General features: G+C 39.9%; 1 pseudogene; it reads right to left on the reverse strand.

Moving 5' to 3' along the window:
* Positions 1–1,437: 1,437 nt before the first annotated feature.
* LOC138349689 (transcription elongation factor SPT6-like) overlaps positions 1,438–16,560 on the reverse strand; it is a 27,071-nt pseudogene continuing 11,948 nt past the window's right edge.

Consider the following 16,560-nt stretch of genomic DNA (forward strand, 5'->3'; position numbering starts at 1 on the left):
AGACCACGTCACCAGCAACACAGTACTCGAGAGAACAGAGGCCCTTCAATGTTCAATCTCCTGAAACAGAGACCCATGCGATTGCTGGGACATGTCACACACACATGGAAAATGGCCGTATACCAAAGGACCTCTTGTATGGAGAACTGGCATCAGGAAGGAAGGAGACCCACCGGAAGACCTCAGCTGCGTTTCAAAGATGCCTGCAAACGCGACCTCAAGCAGATGAACATCGACATCAACACTTGGGAGGTAGCAGCTGTGGACAGATCTGCCACTAATGCAAAGGTCAGAAGGGACTCCAGCAATTCGAAGATGACCTAAAGAGGCAGGCGGAGGATAATAGACTTTAGAGGAGGTCTCGACCACTGCCAGACGCACCCGCTTCAGCGTTTTATCTGCGCTCGCTGCAGTCGAGACTGACATTCTCGGGTTGGCCTTCTCAGCCACAGCAGATGCTGCATCCAACTAGAATACAACAAAAAGACACCCAGGGCTCCATAACCGGATTGACGGATGCCTACTACTACTACATTTCCAATCAAATCCTGTATTGACTTCATTTACCATATTCCCCAATCATTTTTTGATTGAGTCCATTTTTCATTCACATAGTTTTCCTATTCCAATACACATTATTCTTTAACAATCTCCAGCTCAGTAGGGATTACTTAGCAGTGATACTAGTCACTCACGGCCTCCCTGTTATCAGCTGCAGATTTATTTCAAGAAAACATTCTCCAATGTGTCCACCAACAATTTATAATAGGAAAGAACCTCCACAGGAAGCAAGGTTCTTAACAGTGGGCTCAAAAGATGTCGTTGACATCGTTCCATCACACCTCACCTTCTAAAAGAATTGGTGTCGGGTGCGCTCAGCGTCATTTCATTCAAACAAATACAGGATAAAAATAAACAAATTGATGTGTATTTCTCTAAAGAAATAAAGTGTATTATTTCTGACTAAATTGTTTCTCAGATCACAGCAAGCATTTCACAGATCACAATGGTAGTCAGTCATAGTTGGAAACATGAAGTTTAAGGAACAAATCAAATTTGGAATAGTTATGCAACATCTCGTATGAGACACGTTGCATTTCTTTATAAAAAAATATTTTTGTTATCCAAAATTACAGCGTTCACATGCTATAAACATGATGAATGTAGGTATATAAAACTACATCTTTTTACTGAAGACTGCCCTGGTAAAAATACCATAGTTACGTGAACAAGTTTTTTAATTACAGTACTTATTGTAATGATTAAATTCAGTTCCTTATTCTTTAACTGTACAAATTATATATACAAACATATAATTTGAAGGTAGTGAGATAACTTTGTAATCAATACCAAAGACATATATGGCATTCATCATCATAGGGTAGTGTTTGGTCTCCACCAGTGCTCATGTTAGCGCGTGAATGGACGATGATGAACTTAACCATGGAAAATGCGAGGTGTTTAGTTATTATATCGCGGAGTATTGCGAGATGTGTGGTCATCATATTGAGGAGTATTGCGAGATGTGTGGTCATCATATTGATGAGTATTGCGAGGTGTTGACTGGTTTCCAGCATTGCATTGTGGCATCATCCTTCGTCTATTATGTCCATTAGTCGCACCGTTAACTTCCACCAAAGCATCTGCTGCCATTTTGCAATCCTTTTTTTTTGCTTGGCTGCTAACTGGGGATCCACAGCGAGATGGCTGAGGTAAGTGTCCAGTTACTTTGGTCATCATATGCTGAGAATATGTTGCCTCATATTGATGTGAGGGAGTTGGGTTTGATGGCACAAGTGTCTGTGATCCATTACAGCGAGGTATGGTGGATGGCCCCGGGGTGGCATACAGTGTCATGAATGGTGTCTGATCTGAAGGTGTGTAAGGAGTATTAGCGTATTTTGAGAAACCATGAGAGAATCCTCCAGAAGTGTTGACACTACAAGGTGCATTAGTGGCTGCCTGGGAGAGGTTATGCAGCATTTGTGGATTTAGGTTCTGAGCAACTTTCTGAATTGTGAAGGCATCAACACCCATAAGATATGGTGTTGATTTGCCCATGTATGACGTGCCTGTAGACATCATTCTTGGTGTTGCACCTGATAATGTTCTATGGAAATTCTGCTTAAACCAATTAAGTAGTCCGGCAAGATTTAGGAATTGCATTTTCTGCCTAAACTTGAAACCTTCAGGATTGATAGTTACAAATTCATGGATCACTTTCGCTCTTGGTAAATATGACATGAGAAACTTTCCTGGCAAATCCTTCCTAGGCGAAAAGATATACGGGATCGACTTCGGATTTTTCCTTTTCTCCTCTTTCAGTAACTCTGCTGCTTTCTCCTTATTGCCCATGATAGACTCCTTGTAATATTTGTGTTCAAGTATTTGTCTTACGTTACCGGCCAAAGGTAAAATGTGTCTGGTAATAATTTCATCCAAATCATCAAATTCTTCATTTCCAATCCATAGTTTCTGACCAAGAGAAAAGTCATATTGCTTAGCTTGTTCCAGCACATCGATATGCTGACAGATTCCTGTTGTAACTTTCCAGGTAGCAGTGAGATGATTAATGCCTTTACTTGATGGTCGTATGATCACCTCTCCTTGCTCCAATTGCTGCATAACCTTTTCAGCTTCATTATAGTCAATGTTTCTGAAGGAGGGATGAACAATCACTCGCTTTTGATACCGACTTGCTTTTTGGTCCATCTTTTTCCTGTCCAAATTTAAATCTTTTTCTTCAGCCTCATGGTCATAATAAGTGTCTTTTGGAGCCTTCCACTTGTTATTTCGGTCCTGCAGGTCTGATGATCGTGACGTGAGATCAACTGAAAATTTATCAGGATAAATTTTTATGATACGACAAAGAACTAAACAATCTCGTCTCACTCTTTCTGCTGGATTTATCACCGTTTTATCCGACAAGTTTTTTATACTGATGAAACCTGATATTCCGTTATCTAATCGAACTTTAATTCCTATGACTTGACCTGGGCAATCACCGGCATCAAAGTGATTCCACACTTCACTTAATTCAGGAAAATAATTTTTTAGACAGAAGGGACACTGCCAAAGACCTGTACCTTCAGTTCTAACAGGATAGGCATTATCCACTTGATCTCGACGGAGTTTGCGATGAATAAAATTTGTGACGGTAGCCTGAACAAGCTTACCCACATAAAAAGTCTCCGGCGACTCCATAGTCAAGATACTGAAAACTTCTTCTGGCGTCGGAGACCTGTAGGTTGACCTAAAATCTCTGTATCTATGTTTCAGCTCACGTTTAATGTCATACAAAGTTGTGTTCTTCTTGCCAAAGCCCTGGTTCTGTAGTTCATTAGCAAAAGCTTTAAGATCAAGCTCACTAAGTTTCTCTGGAGATTCTAAGATTTCCTTCAAGGCTTCTGCAGGTTCTCCATTTTCATCTTCATAATCTAGTGCATCAGAAGCCATTTTTCGAGCCCAGTCATAAGCTTCTGGATGAATTCTGGTAGAATCTAGAACGTCTATATAATTATCACTGTCACCCAAAGCATTGGTGTCTATTTTAATAAATCCTGCACAGTTAATGAATATCTTTGGACCCATGTGGAAGTTCACAACTAACTGGTTCCTGTTTTCTAGACGATGATTATTCTGCTTCATATTCCTAATAAGAAGGTTGGCCTTTCGTGGTCCTAAACCACAAACAAACTGGACCAAGTTCTGTGTATATGGATGTGCTACGGCACGATTTAGGTCGACCCCAACTTCATTAGTGCAGTTGACGAATTCAGTGTACTGAGCATCGAGTAGTTCCTTAGAGTCTAATTGGTCCTGTAGACTGAGGAACTTAATGTTAAGTAATTCTTCATCAGCATTACATAGCTGCGAGAATTCAATCAATGGATCCTGAACACGTCGACCAACTGATATAGCCTGCCGTAATAGTGGAGGGTAATCAAGGAAATCTGCTTCTCCTTTCTTGGACATTGCATATATGTGAGCTAGGTCATTGTCAATGATTTCTGTATTTATTTTAGGAAACCTTTCTTGTTTTTCTAGATCTTTGAGAATTTGAATCAGGTCTTCCTTAACCATGAGAGCTTCTCGAGACTGTCCACATATGGAAATAACATGTGGTTTACAGCGAGTAATAAAATCCTGCATGCGCCTAATATCACTTTTTTTTAGCCAAAGCGTCTCTTTCATTGTAAGCATTGCGCCGTTTGAGTAAATGTGGGAGACGAATATATTCACAACAATCACCGTCAATGTCAATACAACAACCAAATGCTGCCTGGGAAAGGTCTGGAACAAATGCAATAGAAAATACTCTGAAGCCTTTTTCAGTATCCCAGTCTTCGTCTTCACCAGAAAAGTCTCCGGGGTTATAGGGTGCAATTTTTATCCAGTTATTGAGTTTACTGCAACACTTTTCCATCACGTGATCATTCGATTCCTGGAGCAAACGTTGAGACAATTTCCTTTTAAGATCTTCAATAATCCGTTTGTAGGCAAATTCAATTGCCCGGCCTCTCAGATCATTCCAGTCTTGGACAACCTGGGAAAACTCATCCCGGCAGTACAACTGCTTCATTTCATCCAGGTAAGTCTTAGTTGTACTTCCTTCAATGGTATCGGAAAAGCTAACGGTCAACAGTTTGTCTTCAACACCACATTTGAGACGAAGGAACTGGTCACCCTGTAGATCTATGACTGGTTTGTCCTTTAAATATTTAAGTTCATAAAGTGAATGATGTTCATCAATGATGTTCACAGTCTGAGGAGTGGGCCTGCTACTGATTCTGGCACGTTTAAAGTATACTTCTCTAACTGTGCGTCTTATTAAGGGTTCACAATCCAGCTGCCAACCAACCATCTTAACAGCTACTTCAAGGACTCGCTCTGGGGTGCTGCATATTCTGAAAATACAAAGTTTTCATCATATTTCATGAGGAATACTAATAAAAAACACTTTTAGTGTAATGAAGTAATATCTATTATAATATCTACAAAATATTTATTTTAACATATAGCTGAGATTTAAGGACATTTTCAGGAGTTCTGTCCTCTTTTTATTACCCACATTCTTTAATTCAAATATATGGAAAACGTTGAACAAAAGGTGCAAAATTTAGGCAAAACCCCTTCATCTCTAGCCATTTGCACATTCATAGCGCAAAAGAATGCTAAAATTCTATCCATTTGTCTTAACTATATCCTTGATTTATCTTACACTTTCAATAGGATGATGCGGTTAAATTAGTAAATTGAGAGTCCTTTTTTAGTGACGGATTAAAGCAGATTAGAGCAGATTAAATATATATATATATATATATATATATATATATATATATATATATATATATATATATATAAAATAGGGAAGGGAGTACCACCTCTGGCTGGAAGAAGGGGGACCCATAGCCTCGGAGGAAACCACACATAACGCATTAGAGGGAATGTAGGTCCCCTCCAATACAGTTTCTGTGTGCTTTTCTCCTACCACCCCCTTCCCTTTTTTTTTTCCTTTATTGTGTATTTAAAGGTTACAAAACATACAATACAAATGCCTAAAGGTTATGGATCTCTTGAAGCTCCTCCGCTTCTGGACAGGAACCGTCCAGAAGCGGAACATATATATATTTATATATATATATGTCGTACCTAGTAGCCAGAACTCACTTCTCAGCCTACTATTCAAGGCCCGATTTGCCTAATAAGCCAAGTTTTCCTGAATTAATTTATTTACTATAATTTTTTTCTTATGAAATGATAAAGCTACCCTTTTCACTATGTATGAGGTCATTTTTTTTTATTGGAGTTAAAATTAACGTAGATATATGACCGAACCTAACCAACCCTACCTAACCTAACCTAACCTATATATATAGGTAAGGTTAGGTTAGGTAGCCAAAAAAAGCTAGGTTAGGTTAGGTTAGGTAGGTTAGGTAGACGAAAAAACATTAATTCATGAAAACTTGGCTTATTAGGCAAATCGGGCCTTGCATAGTAGGCTGAGAAGTGAGTTCTGGCTACTAGGTACGACATATATATATATATATATATATATATATATATATATATATATATATATATATATATACATATATATATATATATATATATATATATATATATATATATATATATATATATAGTATATATATATATATATATATATATATATATATATATATATATATATATATATATATATATATATATATATATATATATATATATATATAAATTCCTGTTTCATTTAAATAAACACATTTTTATATCACATGTTTATTTTTCGTGATTAGCTGTGCGTGATTTCGTGATTAGAACCATTAGCTGTATATTTACAGATAAATCATTCAACTATCTCATTACTTACTTGGAAATGAGCTGCTTAGCTTCCCTCGTGGGGTCCTCTGGCCACTGTTGAACATCAAACCTCTGATAGTTATCACGTAGGTTCTCACCAAACTGCTCAGCAGTCAGGCCAAATTTATTTGTAAGTGACTCTGAAAGTTTGAGTTTGGAATCAATAACAAAAAATAATTTAAATTTTAAACAAGTTAATGGTTAAAAATGTGTTATGAATATTGCATTTCACTAGTTACTTTGTTATGTAATATTGTTTATGCTAACAACTAGATAAACAATGATACAAACCAAATCAAAATTCAAATCACGGAATTTATGCTCTTCGTGGTTCGTTAAAGTGCACAAAAATGAAGATATATGAGTGTGCATATAGTGTCGTATCAGTAAAAGCAGAATGATTATTTGATCATACAGATAATATTGTGCCCAATGCAACACCGCACGTGGAAAAAAAATGGTAAGAACTACGACAAAAATTATATTGTATGCGTGCTATAAGAATTACGTTCAAAATATGCGTGGCAAGTCTGATGACCATTATCAATTCGATTGTCGCAATCATTAATGTGTCTATAATAATAATAATCGATAATTAATATAGTCGATAATGGTGGTCGAAACGTCGTCATCTCCTTATCTTCTGGTGTGTGGTTTAATCTTCATAATATTCATGTCTAGCATGCAAATTATTTTTAAGTATAGTGATATTCTGCACATTTTATAATATACATTTATCAAATTTTCGTGTTAATCACGTGTTAATTTTCGTTATATACACACATTTATCAAATTGAATATTTATCTTCAATATTACTGCAAGAAACCAAAAATTTAAATTTAATCAGACACTGAAATAATTAAGTAAAATTATCTTGGCGACAATTCCCGCCCTGGACGAGGCTTAAGCAGACCGCTGACAACACCTGTTTACTGCTGCACTTCCTCACTCAATCCCGGCCATAGTATGTCATATACATATATATTTATTACAAAGATTGTAATAAAAGTTTTTTATTCATATTTTAACATTAGAAAAAAAATAATACTTCTAACAATGCCTCAAAGCAATATCAATGCCCCAATCTCAATCATCTCTTTTATGTTACCTCTTACTCATATTTTTTCTATATCTCTATATCTTTTCTAGATATAAGATCTCTCTTATATCTCTCTTCATAAGAGAGGTTTCCTAATACCTGGCAGCAATCATCCTTCTCTGTATGGATTCAAGAGAAAATATTTCAGTTCTATAACATGGAGGCCAAACTTGAACTAAGTAACCTAAATGGGGGCATTGAAGCAATCATGCAAAAAGATACTCACCAATACCAGCCTTCCGCAGAAGTTCATACTCGTGTTTTCGAACAACTCTTCTCAAAGACTCAGAGTCTTCCTCAGATTCGTGATTTTCTTCCTCCATTTGTTCTTCTATTTCTGTCTCCACCTCTTTTTCTACATCCTCATTAGCTCTCAATGAACCTTTCTTGTTTTTATTATTACCACTCTTCTCATATTCATCTGCATCCTCTGTATCCTCATATTCATCTACTTTCCTCTGTATCTTCCCATCCTCAATACCAGCACCATTTTGGTCCCGTTCACCATGATCATGCTTCTTAAAACCCCAAGTGACTCTTGGTGCGGTTCTCTGCTTCCTGTGCTTGGTTTTCATGTGGTCACGCATTGATAGCTGATCTTTGCCATAGTGAAGCAGGAAAAATTTGTAATAATCATTGAACTGTTCTGAAGTTTCAATCTCCTCAATTCTGGAAAATAAAACAAAATGTTTATCATCATTGCTTGATTTAAGGCAAGCAATAATATTTTTAAAAATTTAAATGCCATTTAACACCAGAATATTAGAAGTTATTTAGTTCCAGCGCCTATATTATTTATTTATGCTCCTGAAAACTACATGCCTGGGGACCATTCAGGCTTGTTCTTACATATATATGTTCGCACTGTGACGATAATCTCCTTCAAGAGATTGAGCCTACTCTTCCCTCCAAAATTACGTCTTCACAATTATATAAAAGACTATGGAAGAAATGTCCAACAACGACAACAACACCAGCACCAGCAAGGCTTGCCAGGGTGAGCAGAAACGTATGCATCCAGCCACCTGTTCGAACTCCAACCACCAAACTACCCGTTGATCGCTACGGCTCCGCTGATTGGTCGCCGGTCTGGCTGCACCTGCACTCGCCCCCAATACTACCTGATGTCTGGGGTCGCCCCAACATCAGTCCTCAGAATGTTCCGTGCTTTCGTAGCCAGCACTCCTCCCAGCTAGACTCTAGCGTGTACTGAGAGAGGTGGTGGCTTTAAAGCCAATATTCCAGCACCTCCCACTTAACTTTTGTGTTGCACTTCTTATTATTTTGCCTTAACGTAACTTTCATTGTGTCATTTAAGTATTCTTATTATTTTGATTCATTGATTTTATTATACATATTTGTTTGTCCATATTTTCATGTTTTGATTTATTTAACGTAATTAAAATTTCATTGTTAAAGTTTACTTGTGTTTTGTGTGCCTTCTCCTTACCTTACCACAGACGAAGTTCCAGTTTTTCTATTTTTTTTTATAACTATGTGACGAGGCCATACCCCTAGCCTTAAACAGCCGAACACCAACGCGTTACCGTCACAAGTTATATGGGGGCCTGTCCTAGGAGCCTCACTCAGGTACTGGTGCCAAGTGGTAATTTATGGTAAGCGTATTTAACTTTGTTAACGTAGCTTTACTATTTTTCATTCAATTTCATTTTTTTATAAGGTGCGGTGTATTGTGCATTACGAGAGTAACATATAGTGAAGGTGAGACAACTTTGGATTACGTGGTGACTGTAGGCCGCAGTCATACTCTTAATTGGTCATCTCTCCCTCCTTGTTATTACTCGTATTTACCATCTATGTCCCTTGAATATTTCTCATTCTGACAGATCATCATATTGGTACCCTGGTACTGTGGTCTGCCCCGGGTCAAGAGTACCCAATCTTCTGCAATCTGACTGTAGGAGGACAAAGAGGGCCATAGTTCCTCTAGCTCGAACTTTAGTTGCTGAATTGGGACCTCAGCAGCAGTTCTCGTCACCAGTTGACACCTCGCACCCCTACACGTCAGTCAGAGATGATGATACATACAACGGTAGGGAATTAGCTTATTTTTTCAGAGCACAAAAATTCGCTAATTCTGTAAGTATCATATTAAATTCAGTAGGAAAAACTTGCTTTATGTCCTTTAGAGACTTGGCAAGGTATGCCTACATCCTTGGACTACCAATTTTACTTTTGAAGCATTTAACTGTTTCATTTGTTTTCGAAACTTTGTTTCATTTGTTAGTAGGATTTTCTTGCCCTTATTCTCTTACATGAGTACCGGGTACAAGATTTCCTGCGCCCTTGATTTAATTTAATCATTTAATATCTTTCACTTAACGTTAATTGTTAAAGATCACACAGGATAGGTACCAGTTGCCACGTTGTCCTGTTTCTGACATTTCATTATTGAACATTCGTGTACCTTTATTTGCTAATTTCACCATGTTTCGTCTCCAAACTTTCCGTGCAAATCCAGCAGGTGAAATAGGGACTTTAAGTCGTGCCAAGAGGACTGAACTACAAACTCTTGCACATGAGTATCAACTAGAAGTTCCCTACCAAGCCAACAAAAATGACCTACACAACCTGTTGCTGGATTACTATTTAGAGCAAGGTAAGATAGACTCTGAAACTCGTGAAACTTACTATATTGCAGATAAAACTGATTTGGCAACGCTGAAACTCAAACTAGAGCTGGCCAAGATTGAACGTGAGCAGCAAAGGGAAGCCCGTGAACAGCAAAGGGAAGCAGCTGACATACGAAGGGAAGAGATCGCCCTCAAGGAACGTGAGTTGGCAATGCTCCGTGAACGTGAACGAGTACAGCTTGAAACACTCCAGGAGCGGGAACGCTTACAGCTTGAAACCAAACAACGCGAGTTGGAAATACAACGCGAACATGACAAGCAACAAGCGACTCTGGCTCTTGAGTGTCGTCAACGGGAATACACGTTGGAAACTTCACACCTCGCTCAACGCCAGCAAGCTACTGCCAATCTTCCCGTCAGTTTTAATATATCACATGCAAGTAAGTTGATGCCATCCTTTGTAGAAGCAGAAGTTGATGTGTTCTTTACCACCTTTGAAACCCTTGCTAATCAACTCAGTTGGCCTGTCGACCAATGGGCAACACTTCTCAGAGTCCATCTTACAGGTAGAGCTGCAGTCACACTCAGTACTTTGGCGTCTGAGAATGACTACTACACTCTGAAACAAGCAGTGTTGGACGCCTACCTCCTCTCTACTGAAAGTTATAGAAGGAAATTCCGTGACCACCTGAAGGCAAGTACCACTACCTTCCTTGAGTTTGCTAACACGAAACGGAGGTATTTCATGAAATGGCTGGAAGCAGCACATGTCTCTACTTTTGCAGAACTCGTCAACCTGATGCTTGTTGAAGAATTCTTGAGACGTGTGCCGCCTCCTGTCCGCCTCTACTTAGCAGATAAAGAAGAAACCGACTACCTGAAGTGTGCTAAGTCGGCTGACACTTACAGCCTCATCCACCGGCTGACACCTGAACCATCCTCCAGTAAGAAGTCGTGGTACAGTTACGAGAAGGTGAGCCCCGATCAAGCTGGTTCACAACTGTACTGCAAGTATTGTAGACTCTATGGACATACCATAGACAAGTGTGGTAAGTCTCAATACAAGGGAACCACTGACCAACAACGACCCAAACCAACTCCTCCTAAGTCCGGTAAGCCTGTGATGAATGTTGGTGTTGATGTTAATGATCTTTCTCTTTTCAGTAACCACCTGTATACTGGAACTGTCTCTGCCAACGGTTCAAATCCGGAGGGACGTTTCAAATTGAAGATCTTGAGGGACACAGCGGCTCTACAATCAATCATCTTGAAGTCGGCTGTGCCCAACATAGTCTACACCGGGGAAACGGTCTTCATCACTGACCTCACTGCTACTACTCCATACCCTCTCGCCAGAGTCCACCTGGATTGTCCCTACGTGAACGGGGAAGTCCAAGTCGCCGTCAGGGAAAAGCCTTTTCCCATGCCTGGAGTGCAACTTCTCCTAGGCAACGACTTGGCAGAAGACCTGCAACCGACCAACCTGATCGTCATGAACAAACCCCAGGTGTGTAACTCTGTGCCAATAAATCCTATTCTCGAGTATGTTCCAGCAGAGGTTCAAGAGAGTGATGAAGTTTCTCCTCCGGTTCTCGTGACCACCCGTGCACAAGCCGCACGTCCACAGCCAGCTGACTCTACTGCTACCGCTGTCCCTCAAGACCCTCAGAAACTACCCCCGCATCTGACCAAGTTGGAATTCCGTAAGTTGCAGAGGGAAGATCTTACTTTAACACCATTGTTTTTCCAGGCTGAGACTCAACCCGACAGTATTCCTGGGTTCTTCCTAGAGAACGACTTGCTCTACCGCAGATATAGACCCAGTAAACTGAAGGAGGAGGACGATTGGGCCAACACCGAACAACTTGTGATTCCCACCAGCCTGCGGCCCACTATTCTACACCTGGCCCATGGAGCATTCTCCCACTACGGCTTCAACAAGACTTACCATGGGATTCGCCAAGACTACTACTGGCCAGGTATGGTAAACAACGTCAAACAGTACGTAAAACAGTGTCATACATGTCAGATGGCAGGCAAACCGAACGTCTCCATTCCCAGAGCACCACTGATTCCCATACAGGTGCCTGCGGAACCTTTCCACAGACTCATAATAGACTGTGTTGGTCCTTTACCTCGGACCAGTTCAGGTAACGCCTACATCCTAACCATCCTGTGTCCTACCACCAGATTTCCCATAGCAGTTCCAGTGAAGAACATCACGGCTGCTACGGTTATCAAACATCTATTGAAGATCTTCACTCAATACGGATTTCCCAGGGAGATTCAAAGTGACTGTGGCACCAACTTCACCAGTGATCTCTTCAAAAGGACACTGGAGGAGTTCAACATCAAACAGGTATTGTCCAGCCCCTATCATCCTGCTTCACAGGGTTCTCTTGAACGTAGTCATCAGACCATCAAAGCACTCTTGAAAAAGTTTTGTAGTGAAACCTCAAAGGATTGGGATAAGCAGATTGACCTAATAATGTGTATTTTCAGAAGTCTCCCCAATGAGTCCCTAGGAGTATCTCCTTATGAGATGCTCTACGGCCGTAAGTGCCGTACTCCCCTTAAGGCTTTCAAAGACTCTCTCAGAGATGCCACCTTCAGTGAGCATCAGAATGTGCCCCAGTTTCTTCAAAACCTTCAACACATTCTAGAGAGAGTCCACCGCTTTGCTCATGATAATCTATTGAAAGCCCAGGTGAGAATGAAGACTCATTACGACCAGACCAGCAAAGTAAGAAAATTCAAGCCGGGAGACTTCGTCCTTGCTTATTTCCCTATCCCAGGTTCACCTTTACAAAACAAATTTTCAGGACCCTACTGCGTCAAAGAGTGCAGGAATAATAATAATTATGTGATAGAGACTCCAGATAGGCGGCGGAAGACCCAGCTGTGCCACGTCAACCTCCTGAAGCAATATAATGGTACTCCTCCCACTGTCTTGACTAATTATTCCACATTCACAGAACCCTACATCCACAGTGAGACCTTCCCAGCTTCTTCTCCCGAAAGCACTGACAAGGAGTCGGCGCTTTCTAATTCCAAAATCCTTAATGATCTTCCCAAATGCTTTCAGGATAATAATCGTGCTCCTATGCCCTCTTCTAATTCCACTCTCACCTCGTCAGATAAGCCCTTCATCCTCCATGTCGACGCCAATGGTACCGACGTGGGTGGTGTCGTGATGCAGCAACGAGGCGAGAAGAATACACCTGTCAGCGACTACTGCTACAAGGATCTACGGAACAATTGGCAAGGAGCTACTCTTCCTCATCCTGAAGCTTCAGCACTTCACTCCACACCTGAAAAGTGCTCGGTCCACCATCAATACGGACCACACCACCCTACACCTCCTGCAGCACGCCCACTTCTCATCTCTACGTCTTCTACTATGGGCTTGCTACCTGCAGAAATTCAACCTGGAGACACGCTATACCAAGAGTCTGACAACATCTTAGCCCATGATCTCTCCAGAGTTTATGAAGTAGAAGCGACTCCATCCATTACTCCACCACATAACGACGTACTTCTTCCAGAACCGCAGGCTTCGGGGGAGAGTTGTGACGATAATCTCCTTCAAGAGATTGAGCCTACTCTTCCCTCCAAAATTACGTCTTCACAATTATATAAAAGACTATGGAAGAAATGTCCAACAACGACAACAACACCAGCACCAGCAAGGCTTGCCAGGGTGAGCAGAAACGTATGCATCCAGCCACCTGTTCGAACTCCAACCACCAAACTACCCGTTGATCGCTACGGCTCCGCTGATTGGTCGCCGGTCTGGCTGCACCTGCACTCGCCCCCAATACTACCTGATGTCTGGGGTCGCCCCAACATCAGTCCTCAGAATGTTCCGTGCTTTCGTAGCCAGCACTCCTCCCAGCTAGACTCTAGCGTGTACTGAGAGAGGTGGTGGCTTTAAAGCCAATATTCCAGCACCTCCCACTTAACTTTTGTGTTGCACTTCTTATTATTTTGCCTTAACGTAACTTTCATTGTGTCATTTAAGTATTCTTATTATTTTGATTCATTGATTTTATTATACATATTTGTTTGTCCATATTTTCATGTTTTGATTTATTTAACGTAATTAAAATTTCATTGTTAAAGTTTACTTGTGTTTTGTGTGCCTTCTCCTTACCTTACCACAGACGAAGTTCCAGTTTTTCTATTTTTTTTTATAACTATGTGACGAGGCCATACCCCTAGCCTTAAACAGCCGAACACCAACGCGTTACCGTCACAGCACAAACATCCACGCGATAGTGTTATATAGTAACTGCTAGGATCATGTTAGGCTACAGTTAGTTGGCGCAAGTGACGAGTCCGAATATTGTGTAACTCTGAATAGAAACTAGGGTCATACTCCACCAGTACATGAATCCCCAGACTCATGTCATCGCCAGAGTTGAATAAATGCTTTACATAATGGCATGACGGCAAGTGTTTTACATAATGTAATATGTCATCTCACCTTACAATGTCCTCCTCCTGAAGAATGCGCATATTTTCTAGATGTGAACCATCTGGGTCCTTCGTGATATGATCACCTTGGTATTCTCTCATTGACTGGAAGAGTGACCGCAAGTTCTCCTTGCGATACTTCAGTTGACACCACTGTGAAAAAATTTACAAGTTAAGTATTTAAGGGTTAGTGCATTATTGATTTGTGCATCTTTAATAATTACAATACTTATTCTTCATTTATAATTCATGATATAAAATTTTAGATAATTCGTGTCAATCTGTAATTTATAATGGATACAAGTTCAGCATCTAGGTTGTCTGTCGAACCCTTGATGCTGGTTCTTTGCATTTTAAAGCTGCGACGTGCTTTATCACTGATATCAGACTAATTGGTTGTAGTTCAAACCTGTGCTGCATCATGATTAGGCACTTTTTCAATATATCATACACAGAATCTTTTAGCATATCTTAAAAAAAGTTCATTCCACAAATTTAAATTTTCTTAGAGAATAAAAGATTATTAAACGTCAAATTTCGAACGCTTTATCTGATATAACTAAGTTGATATTTTTCATAAATGGTTTATCTGATATAATTAAGTTGATATTTAGTATCAATACCTTTTCATCCCAACGATAGATTTTCCATAAATCACGAATGTTTAATTCAGGGCAGACCTCTTTCTTCCTATAAAAGGCTATAAATGGAATTTCGAAGGTTTGGTTCCTCATCAAGTCCAGGGCGTTGTATATTTTCTGGATCGTGTTAGTATCCTTGTGCGAGCCATGCCTTGCCTTTTCACGCCCCTCCTGTACAAAATAATGGTATTGTTGTATAATTTATTGCCGACGACTTTGTGGTCATCATCAATGGCAAAGACGCCATGAACCATACACAAAAATGCCTAGAGATAATCAACAGGGAAGCGGAACGCATAGCACTGAAAATAAACAGCAATAATACCAAAACAATGGCCGTTAAAATGACAATTCACGACAACAGATTCGCAATACAAGGACACGAAATTGAGTTGGTTACCTCTTTTTAATACCTTGGAGTCATAATGGACAACCAGTTGAAATTCATTCGAGAAATTGAATATCTTCTGCATCGAAAAAAAGCCATCGTTGAACACTCAGCTGTGTTCTTCCCGACCAGTCTTAGAGATAGTGCATTTTTACTAGTACTCAAAATGGACTTCGTTTTTGCAGGCAGTTAAGTCACTCATTGGCTATGCTGCTCCAGCTCTTACATTACAACTCCACCTCAGTGATGGGAGAACCTATATGGACACGTCGAGAGAATCTAAGAATGGAAACCAACTTACCAGCGTTAGAAAACAGGATCAAACAAAGAATAGCCATCATAACAGCAAAAATTGTTGGAATCACCGCCAGACAGTCAATCAAAGAGAGCTTTCACAGATCTCTACAGAGAAACCTTCAATATAGAACAAGTGGATGGACGGATAATCTGATCTCTACAGAAAGTGGACCTGAAAGATTCCCCCAAAAAAGGACTAGTAAAAACAAAAGAGATGATAAACCATATTAACACATTCGGCAGCTTTCATGGTAAAAATCTAGTCTAGATAATCATTGAAGGATTATCAGTTAAAACATCAGCATGGGACTCTCAGACCCTCAAAGCAGTCATAGAACAAAAATGGAAATTATCTCAAGACCAAACACCACTTTCATCTTCACAGATGGATCAGTTGATCAAGAAAGAGATATGCTGGGGCAGCAGTTCACACTAACAACCATGAAGCTTTCAGAAGCATCATGGTTGCATTGCATCATGGTTATATGCCCTGAAGGAGGCCATAAATTATGCAATTGCGAATAATTTACATGATGTTAGCATTCATATCGAATCTAAATCTTCGTCCCAGGCATTGTTATCCATCAGAGATAATATACAACTTATCATTGAAATCCTACATAAAGGAAAAGAAGCACACAATCTAGGACTGTCAATCAGTCACATTGGAATAGATGGTAATGAAAGGCAGACTAACTAGTAGA

Source organism: Procambarus clarkii, chromosome 52, assembly GCF_040958095.1.
Source record: "Procambarus clarkii isolate CNS0578487 chromosome 52, FALCON_Pclarkii_2.0, whole genome shotgun sequence".
In the NCBI taxonomy this organism is placed as follows: domain Eukaryota; kingdom Metazoa; phylum Arthropoda; class Malacostraca; order Decapoda; family Cambaridae; genus Procambarus; species Procambarus clarkii.